Genomic DNA, 14,827 nt, shown 5'->3' with positions numbered 1-14,827 from the left:
GTACATCGTATCGAGGTTGGTGGAGAAAAAAATATATATTTTAAAAACGGCCCTTAAATATTCAATTATACCAAGAGCCTTGGTGGCGCAGCAGACTAAAGTGCTATTAAGTAGCTCCAGGTGCCTGCAATTACTGCAAGTTCAAATCTCACCAAGCTCAAGGTTGACTCAGCCTTCCATCCTTCCGAGGTAGGTAAAATGAGGACCCGGATTGTGGGGGCAATAAGCTGACTTTGTATAAAATAGAACACCACTTAGGAGGGGGGCCGAAAGCCCTACTAAGCAGGTATATACAAAAGTATGAAGGCTATTGCTTAACGCATTGTAAGCCGCCCTGAGTCTCGGGAGAAGGGCGGCATATAAATCGAACCAATAAATAAATAAATATACAATAGCATGCACAATGTAAAGGTATCAAATGGAGAGAGAGAGAGAGAGAGAGAGAGAGAGAGAGAGAGAGAGAGAGACTCTCTTATCAGCACCAAATCAAAAGTCCATTCATCTATCAGCCTATTACCTTCCCTTATCAGTCCTTATCTCTCTGCCCTTGATAATCCTTATACTGATCAGACTTTAGAAAGAGCCCAGGCAGAAATTAGAACCTCCAGGAACAAAAGCAGATAGGTTTTACTGAAAACACAAAGAGTTTTCCACCTAAGGTGGGTTAGGGTGAATAGATCTGAAGGGTTTTTTCCCCCCACGTCTTTGCCCTACAGCAGGGGTCAGCAACCTGCAGCTCCGGAGCCGCTTGTGGCTCTTTGGGCCCTCTGCTGTGGCTCCCTATCAGGTGATCCCACCACTGGCTGGCCCCGCCCCTCGCCCTCCCCTCCCGGTCATTCCCACCTGGCCTGAGAAGGTAAGGGCGATGGCGGGGGATGGAGAAGGGGCCGGGGCAGAGACAGAGAGATAGAGAGGGGGGGAGAGAGAGAGACAGAGAGAGATACAGAGAGAGGGGGTAGGAGAGGGAGGGAGTGGGAAGAGAGAGAGATGTCAGAAGGATTTTGTGGTTCCCAGTGTTTTTTAACAACTGGTTCTCTGCCTTAATGACCAGCTGGGTAGGCGTGACTAGGGGGGTCATGTGGAAGTGAGTGACATAGAGTTGGCCACACCCACCCAGGTTTTGTGGCTCCCGGTGTTTTCTTTTCTGTGGGAAATGGGTCCAAATGGCTCTTTGAATATTTAAGGTTGCAGATCCCTGCCCTTCAGATAAAGATATAAAGATATGCTCCACCAATTCAAGATGTACAAAAGGCCCCCTTCTTAAATGAACCCATGTGTTCTTTTGCCAATTGATCCACAGTCACAATTGCTGACTGGATCTTTAAAAAAAGAAAAAGAAAAGCTAGATGCAATTTGCATTTGAGGACATGTAGCAATTGGATGCGTCATAGAGTTGAAAATACTGCTCTTTATAATAAATTTTTCCTCTTCTACTTAACCCCCCCCCAAAAAAAATCAGTGTCATTAAGAGCAAGGTCAAAATATTGGTCAATCTTTAAGGTATCTCTTTCTCTATCTCTCTGCCACATGTGCAGATACACATCCAGATGTGTCCCCCATAAGACCTTTCCTGCAGGTCATTGTCAACATAGAAGGAAATTGTAGTTCAAAAAACCTGGAAAGAAATAACTTTTTAATATCACAGGATTTACAGATGGATAATTCCTAATACACCAAAACTCTTTTTTTTGGTCTTTCTTCCTCAAGTGCATATTATGCGCTAGTCATTCTTTCCCATCCCTTCCAACTGGTTATACTGGTTTTTTGTTTGTTTTTTTAAAAAACAATCTATAACTGCTAGCATTTCCTTGAACCAGTCTCAAAGGGACCTTATATCATATGTTACATCCAGTCTTCCAAAGGGAAGGAATGCCATTACTGATACAATGAGGTAAAAATGCGAGTAGGGGAGATAAGTACATCCCACCTCCCCCAATAAAATGAAATGGGACTTAAGAGCAAAAAGAGCCAAATCAGAATGAGAAAGGTAGGATAAAATCCAAGGGAAGATAATAAGCAATAAACAATGAAAAAACAGGTCCATTACTGACCACGGGGATTTTAATTTTCTGGATCAGCTTCTATCCATTCTTGAAAACCTTTCAGCATTTCAAAGCGAGTGGCGAATTATTAAAGGAACGCAGGCAGGAAAATCCGTCATCTCTGGTCATCTTTTGAGAGTCAAGACAGTTGCCGTTGGCTACAGCCCAAAAACTTCACAATTGGCTGTTTATCCGCTGCAACTTTAGACTTGAGTTTGGGCGTGTGTGTTTTTAAGCAACAATAAACAGGAGGACATGTCAGAAGCAATAAAGGATTGGGAAGGGAAAGGAAAGGGGGGGGGGAGGGAACAAGCAACTAAAAGATACTGAGATTTAAAAAAAAAAGTTATCTTCCTTAAGGGGAGCTCAGTTCCTCTATAACTACATTTATTTTTATAAATTACTGAAGGTGACAAACATCTCTCTATGCCTTTTTCTTGGCAAGAATATAAAAGTGATTTGCTACTGCTTTGATGATTTTTTTTTTTACTTTCCTTCCTAATATGGGCATCCCACATTCAGGTAAGACGTTGGGCCCTTTTAACTTTTTGAGATTCATAGAATCCTAGGGCTGAAAGGGACCCCTTGCACAAGGTTAAGAACCTTATATCATCCCGGCCAAATGGTTGTCCAATATTTTTTTTTTTTAAAGCCCCCAGTGATGGAGCAACCACAACTCTGGGTGGAAAGATCTGTTTAATAGTTCTCACTGTCAGGAAATTCCTCCTTTTTTCCAGGGTGGATCTCCTTCTGTGGAGCTTCCACCTGTTACTTCTTGTCCTGTCCTCAGGTGCTTTGGAGAATAAATCGACCTATGACAGCCTTCCCAGTATTGGAAGATGCTATCGGGTCTCCCCAAGCCTCCTTTTCATTAGACTAAACATAGCAGTTCATTATACAAATAATTATTGGTTATGTAATTTAGCTTGCAGGCACTTATCTTTGTAGCTCTTCTCTGCATTTTCTTTGTTTGGTAGGGACCCAAAGAACCAGTTTCAAAGTTGTTCAGGCACAAGCATTTCACGGTGGTATTGCTTTTAAAAGGCTACGCCTGATCATTTGGAATAATTAATAAAATTATATGGTCAGTTTAAGGGCTTGAACCTCAGAATGGATGGGAAGTTATGACCCAGGATAAATTCCTTCTGAAAAGCACGAAGATTTTTATCAGTATAATAAACTTGCAACTCAATATGGACGCTACAGAGGGCTCAACCAGCTTGCTCAGTGTATTAAATGGTATAATACTAAGGGTATTAAATATTAGCAATAACTTACTCTTTTTTTTCCTACAGTCAGGTCTGCCTCATCACGTTTCAAGCATTCTATAGGGAGCAAGGCCAGCTGATGACCTCACTGAGCCCACATAAATACATCACTTTCAAAGAATTCCAGACTTATTTTTTAAAAAATCCCGCTTATCAATTGTATCACTCCATTATGTTGCAGTATAAATCGGAATACACAGAACAAACAAATCTTAGCCAGCAGAGGCCTGCTTCCTCTTTAGATCGAGCCACTCACGGAACAAGAAACCGCCGGGGGGGGGGGGAGCAGATCACAGGATTGCAACGCCAGATCGCTATTTCTCAGGCGCAACTTTCTCCCGAGCCATTGGTGCAAGGAGACTGCCCAGAAGGGCTCAATCCTCCTAAGAATCTCTCTATCTATCTGGGGAGCAGCTGGGCTCCAGGGTGCAAAAGACAAAAAGCGATCGCCACCGGAATGCGAAGCTGGAGGATCTGGTTTCGTTCCAAGTGGCCGTAACTTTTAAAGGGTCCCTCGCAGCCACCCCCGGCAACGGATTGCGTGCATCATTTTGAACCGCAGCCCAAGACTCGGTGCCAAACTCACCAAATTGGCGACGGCGGCTGGTGCAATTTGGCGAGGCTGCAGAGAAAGAAATCCACTCCTCCGGTCTTGTGTTTTGATTTGCACTGACCACGTCAGATTCCGGCCCTTTGCAGGAGACCCGGATCTACCGGCTCCCACCAAAGGGGAGGGGCCCGGCCCCCTCCCTCCTCCGCCGGGGCGGTGCACCGCCGCAAGGCCCGCCTCCCCCCCCCCTTTTACCCCCGTTGCAACGGATCCCCTTCCGCCCTTTCACGGGGACGCCCCTTTGCAAGCGTAAAAAGGCGCTTGCGGATGCTGGCTCTGAGTTGGCATTCGCATGCAAATTGGCCGCTTCAGGAAAGGCGCTGATTGGCCCGTTTTGTTTTCGACTCTCGGGATGTTTGCTACACTTCAAAGCGATCGAAGCTCGGCTTTTTTTTTTTTTTTTTTTTTTCCTTTGCTTCGCCTCCGCTGGGAGGTTTCGCTTTTAAGTCCTCCGGGGTTCGCGCTCGCTCCCACCGCCGCAGATGGGGGTGCGGGAGAAGGCTCCTCTGGGGCCCCGCCACGACCCCGCCTTGCTTCCCTCGGATGCACCGGCCTATAGATAAGCAGCCGAGGAAGCCTCGCGTGAGATGGGCGGCTCTAGAAGCCGAATAAGCGACGTTGGTAAATAACCACAAGCGCCGAAAAAATTCAGTGGGAGGTATAATATGCTTCCCAAATTGCAGGCGGGCGTTGTTGCAATCCACACACAATTTCTGAATAGCTGTGCTTTTTTTTTTTTTTTTGCACTAACGTTTCACTAGCATTATCAAGTAGTTCACTAGCCAATTTCATACGCTGCAATGTTATTTTGGTTTTGGTGCCACCACAGGAAATCTTCGACTCATAGCAATTAGACTTATATACCGCTTCATAGTGCTTTTACAGCCGTTTACAGAGTCAGCCTCTTGCCCCCAACAATCTGGGTCCTCGTTTTACCCATCTCGGAAGGATGGAAGGCTGAGTCAACTTTGAGACTCGAAATGCCAAATTGCAGGCAGCCGGCAGAAGTAGCCTGCAGTACCGCACTCTCACCACTGCGCCACCTGGGCTCTTATGACCACAATTGAGTCCAAAATCTGTTGCAAAGCGAGATCGTTGTTAAGTGTGCTTTGCCCCATTGTACGGCCTTTCTTGCCAGAGCCGTTAAATGAATCACGGCAGTTCTTAAGCTACAAATAGGGCTGTTCAGTGAATCTGATCACATGACCGTCACTAAATGAATGGTTATAAGGCAAGGACTATCCCTAGCATCCACTATGAGGGGAACAATATATTTTGGGTATAAATCCCGTGTTACTATATGTATTCTACTCCCCTTCATTATAGAGATAGCCACCCTTGATAAACCCCTCCCCATAATCTAATTTTAAAACCAGATGTTAGTAATTATAGTAATTTACTTACATGTCACTCTGTGTGAGTAGGGCTGCCGCATATATACATTCTTAGATCTCCATGACATAAAAATATACCCCGTTTCCCCGAAAATAAGACCTCCCCAGATAATAAGCCCAATAAGGCTTTTGAGTGCATGCAATAAAATAAGCCCCTCCCAAAAATAAGCCCTCCCCGAAAATATTTAAATGCATGCACAGCCGGTCTCCGCCATTTCCTCTGGTTAGGGTTAGGGAGACAGAGCTGGAAATCAGATAAGATGGCAAGAGGAGCCCCGTCTTTCTCCACGCGCCCCAAAATAATAAGACCACCTCGAAAATAAGGCCAATCACTTATTTCAGGGTTCAAAAAAAAATATAAGACAGGATCTTATTTTGGGGGAAATGTAAAATGTACGATAAATATAGTTCTAGATCAGGTCCATCTAACAACAAAATGATTAGCCAGTGGGATGCCAAGACACAACACCAAAGCACAACAAACTTGAATAGGAAAAAAAAATGCAGTGATCATGAGCATTAAGAGCCTTAATAATCTCCAGACATCTGTCCAATTACTACTCTTTGTAGGGAAAAAAATTATGTAGGTCAACTGTTACATGTTAAAAAAATTGCTTTTATTTGTCCTACATCTCCTCCCATGTAGTTTTATCCTACGATGTCCCATTTTTGTACTTGGAAAGAAAAAAAGCATGTGCCATATTTCATTGCCATATTACAGATAAAAAGCTCGGGGGGGGGACTGTTCTGGATAAATCCATATTTAAAATGCTACTTGAAACGAGGACTTTATAAATTAGGACTTTTTAGTCCTCTGGAGTTCTCTTATCGGTTTCATTAACCCAGTTTTTATCGTAGTTTGGGAAACCTAATTAGTTCTTTTCTTTGAAGATATATCAAACAGTGTAGTGATAATATCTTTAAACTTTCATGTCACTTGGATCAGTTATTAAATATATATGTGTGGAAATGTAATCGCTTGTCACCTGGATCCATCTTATTGACAATCGCTAAAGGATCACGAGTACCTATTTCTTCCGTTTTCTAACATTTTTTTTACTATTTGCAAAATAAGTTTTTGACTGCTCCAATATTATAACTATTGAGTTCTACGATGGTCTTTATTTGCAAAGCATCATTTGAGGGGGGGTCCAACAGGTCAGTGTCTGGATCCTACTGCTCTGTAGGTATTCCCATTACAAATAGTATTTTGTGGTGTAATTTTTAAGAATTTAAACTCGTACTCAGGTATTTACTCATAAATATATAGTGTCTATAAGACATGCTTATCCAGGGGTTAACAGCCCTACTTTACTCAATCCAATTGTCTAGTCCAGGGGTGGGCAACTATGGCCCTTTTATGACTTGTGGACTTCAACTCCCAGAATTCCTGAGCCAGCCATGTTAGCTCAGGAATTCTGGGAATTGAAGTCCACAAGTCATAAAAGGGCCATCCATACCTCTGGTCTAGTCAATACATTGACTTAAATTAATTACATGGGCTGCTTTTTCATATGGTACTTAGGCTAAAATGTAGTTTACCACTTTAGGGTTCCATGTAGTATACAAACATAGGCAGGGAGAAAAAATGAAATATGTAAAGAAAGGAAAGAAATCAAGTTTTTCCCCTGCCCTGTCATAAGCCTGCAATTCTACAAAGGTGCCATTAAACACATACACACACACACACGTGTCCGTCCTGGAAGCCATCTTTTACTTTGGATCTTCAGGACTGCCGCATTTAGTGCTGTGGGAAACTAGAAGGGGGGATTGTATGAAGTGATATCTAGCCATAACAACATTATTTTCTTTGAGAGTCAAGGACATCTTGCCCTGCACCTGGGAGTGGTGTGACTGGGAGGCATCTCCAGTTGGGATGGTGGTTTGATTGACTGGACCGTGTGATGGACATATGGGTGCTGGGCAAGGACTTGAACTTTCTTTTGGGTGGGTAAAACCTGGAAGCTTTCAGATTCGGGTTTTTCCAGGTGTGCCAATATGACATCTCTAATAAAATGGAACTAGGAGGAACTTCTAGCCTCGGAGTCTTCTTTCGTTGGGGGTGTTACTTGGAACCCTGACACATACATACATACATACATACATACATACATACATACATACATACATACATACACACACACAAGACCACACTGGTATATTTACTGAAGTAGAGCTCTGACCATTCTCTGATGGTCTTTTGACTTATAAAGATTAAAAACACAATCTTGCATCCACATTGAATTGTTGCAGGGTGCTGTCTTGAGAATAATCTCTTTTGAGGCTCGCATCTGGATCAACATTGAGTTAATTTGTACGTAATAAAATAAACTTTACATTACATCATGATAGACCTTAAAGCCCTTACTGTGCAATGTTATTTACATTGGACATTAAGCATAACATAAACAATAAAGAGAACAGTCTAACCGTCTCATAATGCAAGCCAATTCAAACAAGACATTAGATAACCCAGTTAAAAAAAAAAAACCAGAACAAGTCTCGCTTAAAGATTTTTATTACCATGACTGGTTTACTATACAGAATGTACAGTATAATATGCCAATTATTAAAACAATGTATATTTGTAAATATATAATTACAATTTAAAGGAGAGAAACACATTATTCCAGTATTCTGTTTCACCAGTCTTCTGTAATTCTCATAAAAACCCTAATTCTTGTGATGATATAACACAGCACCTGTTGCTATCCAGATATTGATTGTTTCACTCCTTTTTTTTAAACCTAAAATGCATTCTAATTCTTAAAACCCTTTATCAGGTGGTGATGCTTCCGATTTTTCTAAATTCCAGTATTTAAAATAAGCATGCTCACTTTGGAACTCCAAGCTGAAAACTGCTTTCTTATACCCTGTTTCCCCGAAAATAAGACCTCCCCTGATAATAAGCCCAATTGGGCTTTTGAGAGCATGCGCTAAAATAAGCCTCCCCCTGAAAATAAGCCCTCCCCGAAAATATTTAAACCCAGAGCTGGAAATCAGGTAAGACGGCAAGAGGAGCCCCGTCTTGCTCCACGTGCCCCAAAATAATAAGACCGCCCTGAAAATAAGGCCAAGTGCTTATTTCGGGGTTCAAAAAAATATAAGACCGGGTCTTATTTTCGGGGGAACACGGTAGTTTCTCACAACCTGTTAAACTGAATTAGTTTCTCTACCAAAATAACCCAATGTTTTAGCTTGCACAACAGTCAGGGGTATAAATTAAGCCAGCTTAGTCACCAAGCCAATCAATGCCAGCTTTCCATAATGCTATGCTATTCTTTAACTTATTTTGCAAGGGGATGATGGGAGAGGAACACGACAACACCGATTAAATCCCTACCACTCTGCTGAGGGAGCCTTGGAGATAGGAAATTGAAGTCATTAGCATCATATTTAAAGGCAACTCATTCACTTCTCGGTAATGGATGCAATAAGAGGTCAGATGATCAGCCACTGAGTGAAACCTGCTTTACACAGTGCATCAAGACAGGTTTTCAAATTTCAATCCCCCACCCCCCCAGGCTATGGAACCTGATAGCTAAAATAAATAAATAAAAAATTCCCAGATGAACAAAACTCACTGTATCCAAGTGAATGCTGGATCTTTTTTGCCCTTCAGGTCCCAGGTAATTCCATCAAATTCTTACATCATCCAAAGGTCCCCACGAATGGCATTTGAGAAAACCCTGCAATAAAAGACATAATACGATTTATTTTGGACTGCTAATGTTTTAGCAGACCTATCTCATCCAACCTTGCACTTGTGGGAAGATCCACAAACAAGTGAGCAGTTGGGCAAGTGTTTTATCTGGCTGAATCCTAGGCAGTTTACTTACCTTTAAGGTCTTTGGTCCTCTCTGAGCTTGGCTGCTTTCTTGCAGATGTTTTATTACCCAGGTAGGTAGCATCATCAGTGCTAGAAGGAAATGGGGCTTGCTCTCTTTTTATATACAAAGGCTTGCCTCGTCTGGGTTGGTGGGAGCGTTCTTGGTGGTTCTTGGGTAATGAAACCTTTGCAGGAAAAACAATGAAGCTCAGAGAGCACTGAGGACCTCTCAAAATATAGCCAATATTTATGAGCTTTGAGATGCGTTTTAGACCTGTAAATTCACAATCTGAATCTGCTGATGGCTAGAAATTTACATTACTGTGACCCTAGGTTTCCCGAACTGCAGGGTTGTATAAATAAAGTTTTAATTTAAAAAAAGAAATCTGACTGAAGACTTTGTTGGTTTTGCCAAAGAAATATCAATACAGCTTTATTCAACTGAAATGTTTTAAACTCATTTACAAAAGTTGTGTCTTCAATGATCAATTGAACTAATAATATACAGTATCTTGCCAAAGTACTATGGCAGCTACATTTTAGTCCATATAATATAGCATTTTACTTTTTAACTACAGTAACTCCTATCAAGAAGCCCAACATACTCCTTCAATTTTTTTCATTTCATTACAAAGAGCCAATCTACTCCTTCCTTTTCTGGATTTCAGGAGACCAGTTAAGATTTGGTTATTTCATCAAGCACCAGAGGGTGGCATGCTACAACTTAAGGTTTGAATTTGCTGGACACATCTTTTGGTATATATTTTGTATAACTTTGATACTGTATTTATTTTTGAGAGGATATGACTTGGTGATGTTTCAAATAAGAGCATTTTGAGTACGTAGGCTGATACCCAGGATAAATAGTAGTGGGAAATTACTCTATAATCTGCAGCTGTGATTTAACTAAGCTTTAAGTCCAACTCAAATAAGCATTTTGGTTAATGGAACACCCCAAAAAGTGTCCCTTGCCTTCACTGAGCCAACGTTCTCTGCCTCTACTTGTAAGTTTTAGATTTAGTAACTGGTGGCATTTCTATTTCTGGCAATGATTTCAACAAAACATTTGCGGTATCTGTTGATTAATGTTGCGTATTACGGTACCTTGGAGGCATTTTAGTCTACTCCTCTTAAAAAACAGCTTCAATGCTCGCATGAAGTGCCCATTTAAGGTAATGTCATAAAATTTCAGTTTGGTTATTATAGTTAGGGCTTCCGAATCGTGAAATTTCTGCTTCTTCAGCTATTCTGGTGGATTTGTGTCTTTAGGTCATTGTTATACTATATGACTCACTCATGCTTTCAGTTCATGGGTAGAAATCAACATTCTTCTGTAGAATTTCCTGGTACAATCTAGAATGCCACGATTGTAAGCCATTTGTGTCCTGAAGCTTGCAAGGGCATTTTTATTCACATGGTTTGCAGGTGAGGAAGTTCTTTTATTGAAATTTAATATTTTGTTCATTCAAGCACTTCTCTCACTAGTGCCAGAAAGTTCCACTTTTCTATCTCCTGTTTTAATACTCTGCTGGATTCATTTAGATGGCCTTTAACTTGAGATAAGTGGCCATATATACTTTTGGGAAGCAGTTTCTGCTTTCTCATCCTCCCATATTTTCCTTGTGGTGAGCCCATGGAACAATGACATCAGGCAATACAAGAATAGCCTGCAGATTCTTTACCATTATACCTTATTTTGGGAGGTAATTTTTACTGGATGACAGCTCCTATAAAGGATGACAATTGTTTTCATTTCCTCTGTTTACGCTTGTTTGTCTGATTGCAAAGGCTTTAGAAATGGTTTATAGGTCTTTCCAGCCTCATTATTTCTGAGATTTACAAAAATCTGTTTTGATCCGAGCATGGTACATTTCCATAAACCCATGGCACGAAGAGCAGACAATCACTTTGCCAATCTATAAGGATGTTGTTCTTTTCTGAGGCCCCTGAAATCAACATCATTTAGTCATCTAACTGAATGAAACCTCTGACTCAATTTACCTCCTAAGAGCGTTCATTACTGTTATAGATATGACACACTACACAAGTGTGGGCTTGTTTAATCAGGAGCATGAGTAGAACTCAGCTCTTTCCCAAGTTTTTGGGTTGGGGTACTTGATGTTCCTCTTTAAGGTTCTGGGTGAGGCGGGAAAATACTTTTCTAATTTGTTCTCCTGGGACAGTATTTTTCTTTTCATAGGTAATATTTTCTTTTTTCATTTTGTGAAACTGCCAAGGTCATTTTACAGAACTGAGTTTGATGGACTAGAAATATGAACCAGTAATAGATGAATTTTCAATGACACTATAGGTCCTGGAATTCCATCTATTTTTTAAAGTGTGGCTCTATGCTGATGCACACTGTATAATCGAGAAAGCTAAAGATTACAAAAAAAAGAAGCCAGTGTGTACTTCACTGATTATAGAAAGGCCTTAAATTATGTCAATCATGTCAAGTTGTGATATTTGTTTAGAAAAATGAGAATCCCAAAATCTCATTACCTTCATGTGAAACCTATGAGTAGAGAACATAGAGAAATGGATAGGCTCCATGTTGGCAAAAGAGACAAACTGTATGCTCTCCCCTTATTTTTTTTTCCTCCAATCTATATTTATATGAATATATGTGAAGGAAAACCTGATTGGGAAAAAACAGCATAGTTTTCAAATTGGGAGAAGAAACATCAATGACCAACACTTTGCTGACGACACTAATGTGATGGCCAAAAATGCAGGATCTGCAGCCTCTAGTAATAAAAGTCAAGGGACACAGTGAAAAAAAATGGGACTAAGATTAACTAGAAAGAACATCAATTAACGAAACAGGTACAACTACTGTCTTAAAACCAGTAATGAAGATATCAAAGTGGTAGACAGCATCAACCATAAAGGAATAAGCAATCAAGAAGGTCTTGGAATATTCAAAGGTCACGATTCGAAATAACAATCTTTTTTTTTTTAAAAAAAAAGATGGGACGAGACAGGAATTGATTTTGGGTGGCAGAGAAGCTCCTGTAGATTAAAGAAATACTTAAACCCCTGTAAAGACTATCACTTGGCCTTTGAACAACCGCAAACTTGGAGGGAAAAGGCAAAATCTTTGCCTTCTGAAAAGAGCCTGGAAAACCTGGCTTTGCCAATTTGACTTGCTGTCCCAATGAGGGTATTTATCCAGTTCTGGTAGCAGCTAGTCAATTGAGCCTAAAACCTCTGTTGCAGGCGCCTTGGTGGCGCAGCGGACTAAAGTGCTGTTAAGTAGCACTTAGCTGCCAGCTGCCTGCAATTACTGCAAGTTCAAATCTCACCAGGCTCAAGGTTGACTCAGCCTTCCATTCTTCCGAGGTAGGTAAAATGAGGAGCCGGACTGTGGGGGCAATAAGCTGACTTTGTATAAAAAGAACACCGCTTTGGGGGGGGGGCGAAAGCCCTACTAAGCAGATATATACAAAAGTATGAAGGCTATTGCTTAACGCACTGTAAGCCACCCTGAGTCTCCAGAGAAGGGTGGCATATAAATCGAACCAATAAATAAATAAATAAAGGCAGAGATCTCTGTAATGGTAGTTTAATACTCTGACGATGTCAGCAGATGGCTGATGAAAGCTTAGTAAAATAAAATTTTAATTCTTTTAAAATTTTAAAATCTTAAATTCCGGAGTTCGCAGTATGTCTGCTTCTTTTTTTACTAATATACCTGGAACTCATAAGTCTTGGTGTATTCGGGTCTTTTCCCGTGTAAGATTAATCTTACACGGGAAAAGACCCAAATACACCAAGACTTACATACCTGTACCCGTGAAAATCTACGAAAACAAATATATATAAATATATATCTATATATCTATATATCTATCTATATCTATATCTATATCTATCTATCATCTATCTATCTATCTATCTAATATATTTATATTTACTTATCATCTCAACTTAGAACTACGCCGACTTCAGTCTGACCAAAGCATACTACATAAAATTATCTGCCACAATGTCCTTCCTGTCAATGACTACCTCAGCTTCAACCACAACAATACACGAGCACACAATAGACACAAACTCAAAGTAAACCGCTCCAAACTAGATTGCAGAAAATACGATTTCAGTAACAGAGTGGTCAACGCCTGGAATGCACTACTTGACTCTATAGTTTCTTCACCAAACCCCCAAAACTTTAACCTTAAACTGTCTACTGTTGACCTCACCCCATTCCTAAGAGGTCTGTAAGGGGCGTGCATAAGCGCACCAGCGTGCCTACCATTCCTGTCCTAATATTCCTTTTTATTTACTCTTTTCATGTATCCAAATTATGTTTATACTTTGACCTGTTATCTTATACCCTGTTTTCCCCAAAATAAGACATTCCCCTGGTAATAAGCCCAATCGGGCTTTTGAGCGCATGGCAATAAGGCCATAATGCTTATTTCAGGGTTCAAAAAAAAATATAAGACAGGGTCTTATTTTAGGGATACATATGATAGATAAATAGTAAGATGGATGGATGGATGGATAGATAGATAGAAAGATAGACAGACAGACATAGATACCCTGTTTTCCCCAAAATAAGACATCCCCTGATAATAAACCCAATCGGGCTTTTGAGCGCATGGCAATAAGACCATAATGCTTATTTCAGGGTTCAAAAAAAATAAAAAAATAAGACAGGGGTCTTATTTTAGGGAAAACACGGTAGATACATATGATAGATAAATAGTAAGACAGATAGATAGATAGATAGATATAGATATAAATAGATAAATAGATAGATTAGATAGAGAAAGAGAGATAGATAGATAGGGATGGATAGATAGAAAGATATAGAGATAAATAGAGATATAGAGATAGATAGAGATAGATATAAATAGATAAATAGATAGATTAGATAGAGAAAGAAAGAAAGAGATAGATAGATAGGGATGGATAGATAGATAGATAGATATAGAGATAACTAGAGATAGATTAGAGAGAGAAAGATAGATGGATAGATAGACAGACATAAACAGATACCCTGTTTCCCCCAAAATAAGACATCCCCTGATAATAAGACCAATCGGGCTTTTGAGCGCATGGCAATAAGGCCATAATGCTTATTTCAGGGTTCAAAAAAAATATAAGACAGGGTCTTATTTTTGGGGAAACAGGGTATATGCTTGACAAATAAGCTTATGATTATGATGATTATTCTCCCAACACACAGAGAGGGCCCTGCCTGCCAGCTGGCCATCTCCACCGCCCCCCCCCCCAAAAAAAGCCTTTCAGAGGGCAGTTGCACCCACCTCACTAGGCCTCAAGCCTTCCCCGGCGTTGATTTGTCTCTCGGGAGACCAAGCCGGGGCCCGAAACGTAAACCAAGGCGCCGGGAGCGGCAGATTTCCTCACCAGAGCCATGAGGGAAATCCTCGCTCGACAGCCTCGGGAGGTGGGGGAGGGGGGGGAGAAAAAAAACTCCCCTCGTCGGTTTCCCCCTCAGGGAAAAAAAGTCGCCCTCTCTTCAAACGGCTCTCGCGCCTCGTTCCCAAGGTGACGCCGTCGCGGGGCGAGTGACGACACTTCGGAGGCCACGCCCTCTTCCCCCCCCACAAACATAACAACTCCGCCGGCGCTGCGTCGCGTTTGCGTCGCGTCACGCCGCGCCGCGCCCCGCCGCGCGCCCCCTCCACTATGACGGAGAGGAAGAGGCCGGCTCC

General features: G+C 41.2%; 1 protein-coding gene across 4 annotated transcripts in view; it reads right to left on the bottom strand.

Moving 5' to 3' along the window:
* Positions 1-14,680, bottom strand: part of SMIM14 (small integral membrane protein 14) — a 34,060-nt gene extending 19,380 nt beyond the window's left edge. The window contains exons 1-2 of one of the 4 annotated variants that reach the window (XM_070948779.1): positions 14,417-14,680; positions 8,899-9,003 (exon numbers count right to left, since the gene is read on the bottom strand). The gene's annotated coding sequence lies outside the window, so the exon portion shown is untranslated. Of the gene's footprint in view, positions 1-2,051; positions 2,184-3,896; positions 4,056-8,898; positions 9,004-14,416 lie in introns of those variants that run through there. The other 3 variants (XM_070948780.1, XM_070948781.1, XM_070948782.1) reach the window with 3 other exon arrangements.
* Between the last annotated feature and the right edge of the window lie 147 nt (positions 14,681-14,827).

The sequence above is a fragment of the Pituophis catenifer genome, unplaced genomic scaffold (assembly GCF_029215685.1).
Source record: "Pituophis catenifer annectens isolate HBS135680 unplaced genomic scaffold, rPitCat1.0.hap2 SCAF_8, whole genome shotgun sequence".
NCBI classification, from domain to species: Eukaryota; Metazoa; Chordata; class Lepidosauria; order Squamata; family Colubridae; genus Pituophis; species Pituophis catenifer.
The sequence above is the reverse complement of the archived record's forward strand: the minus strand, read 5'-3'. Positions and strand labels throughout refer to the sequence as shown.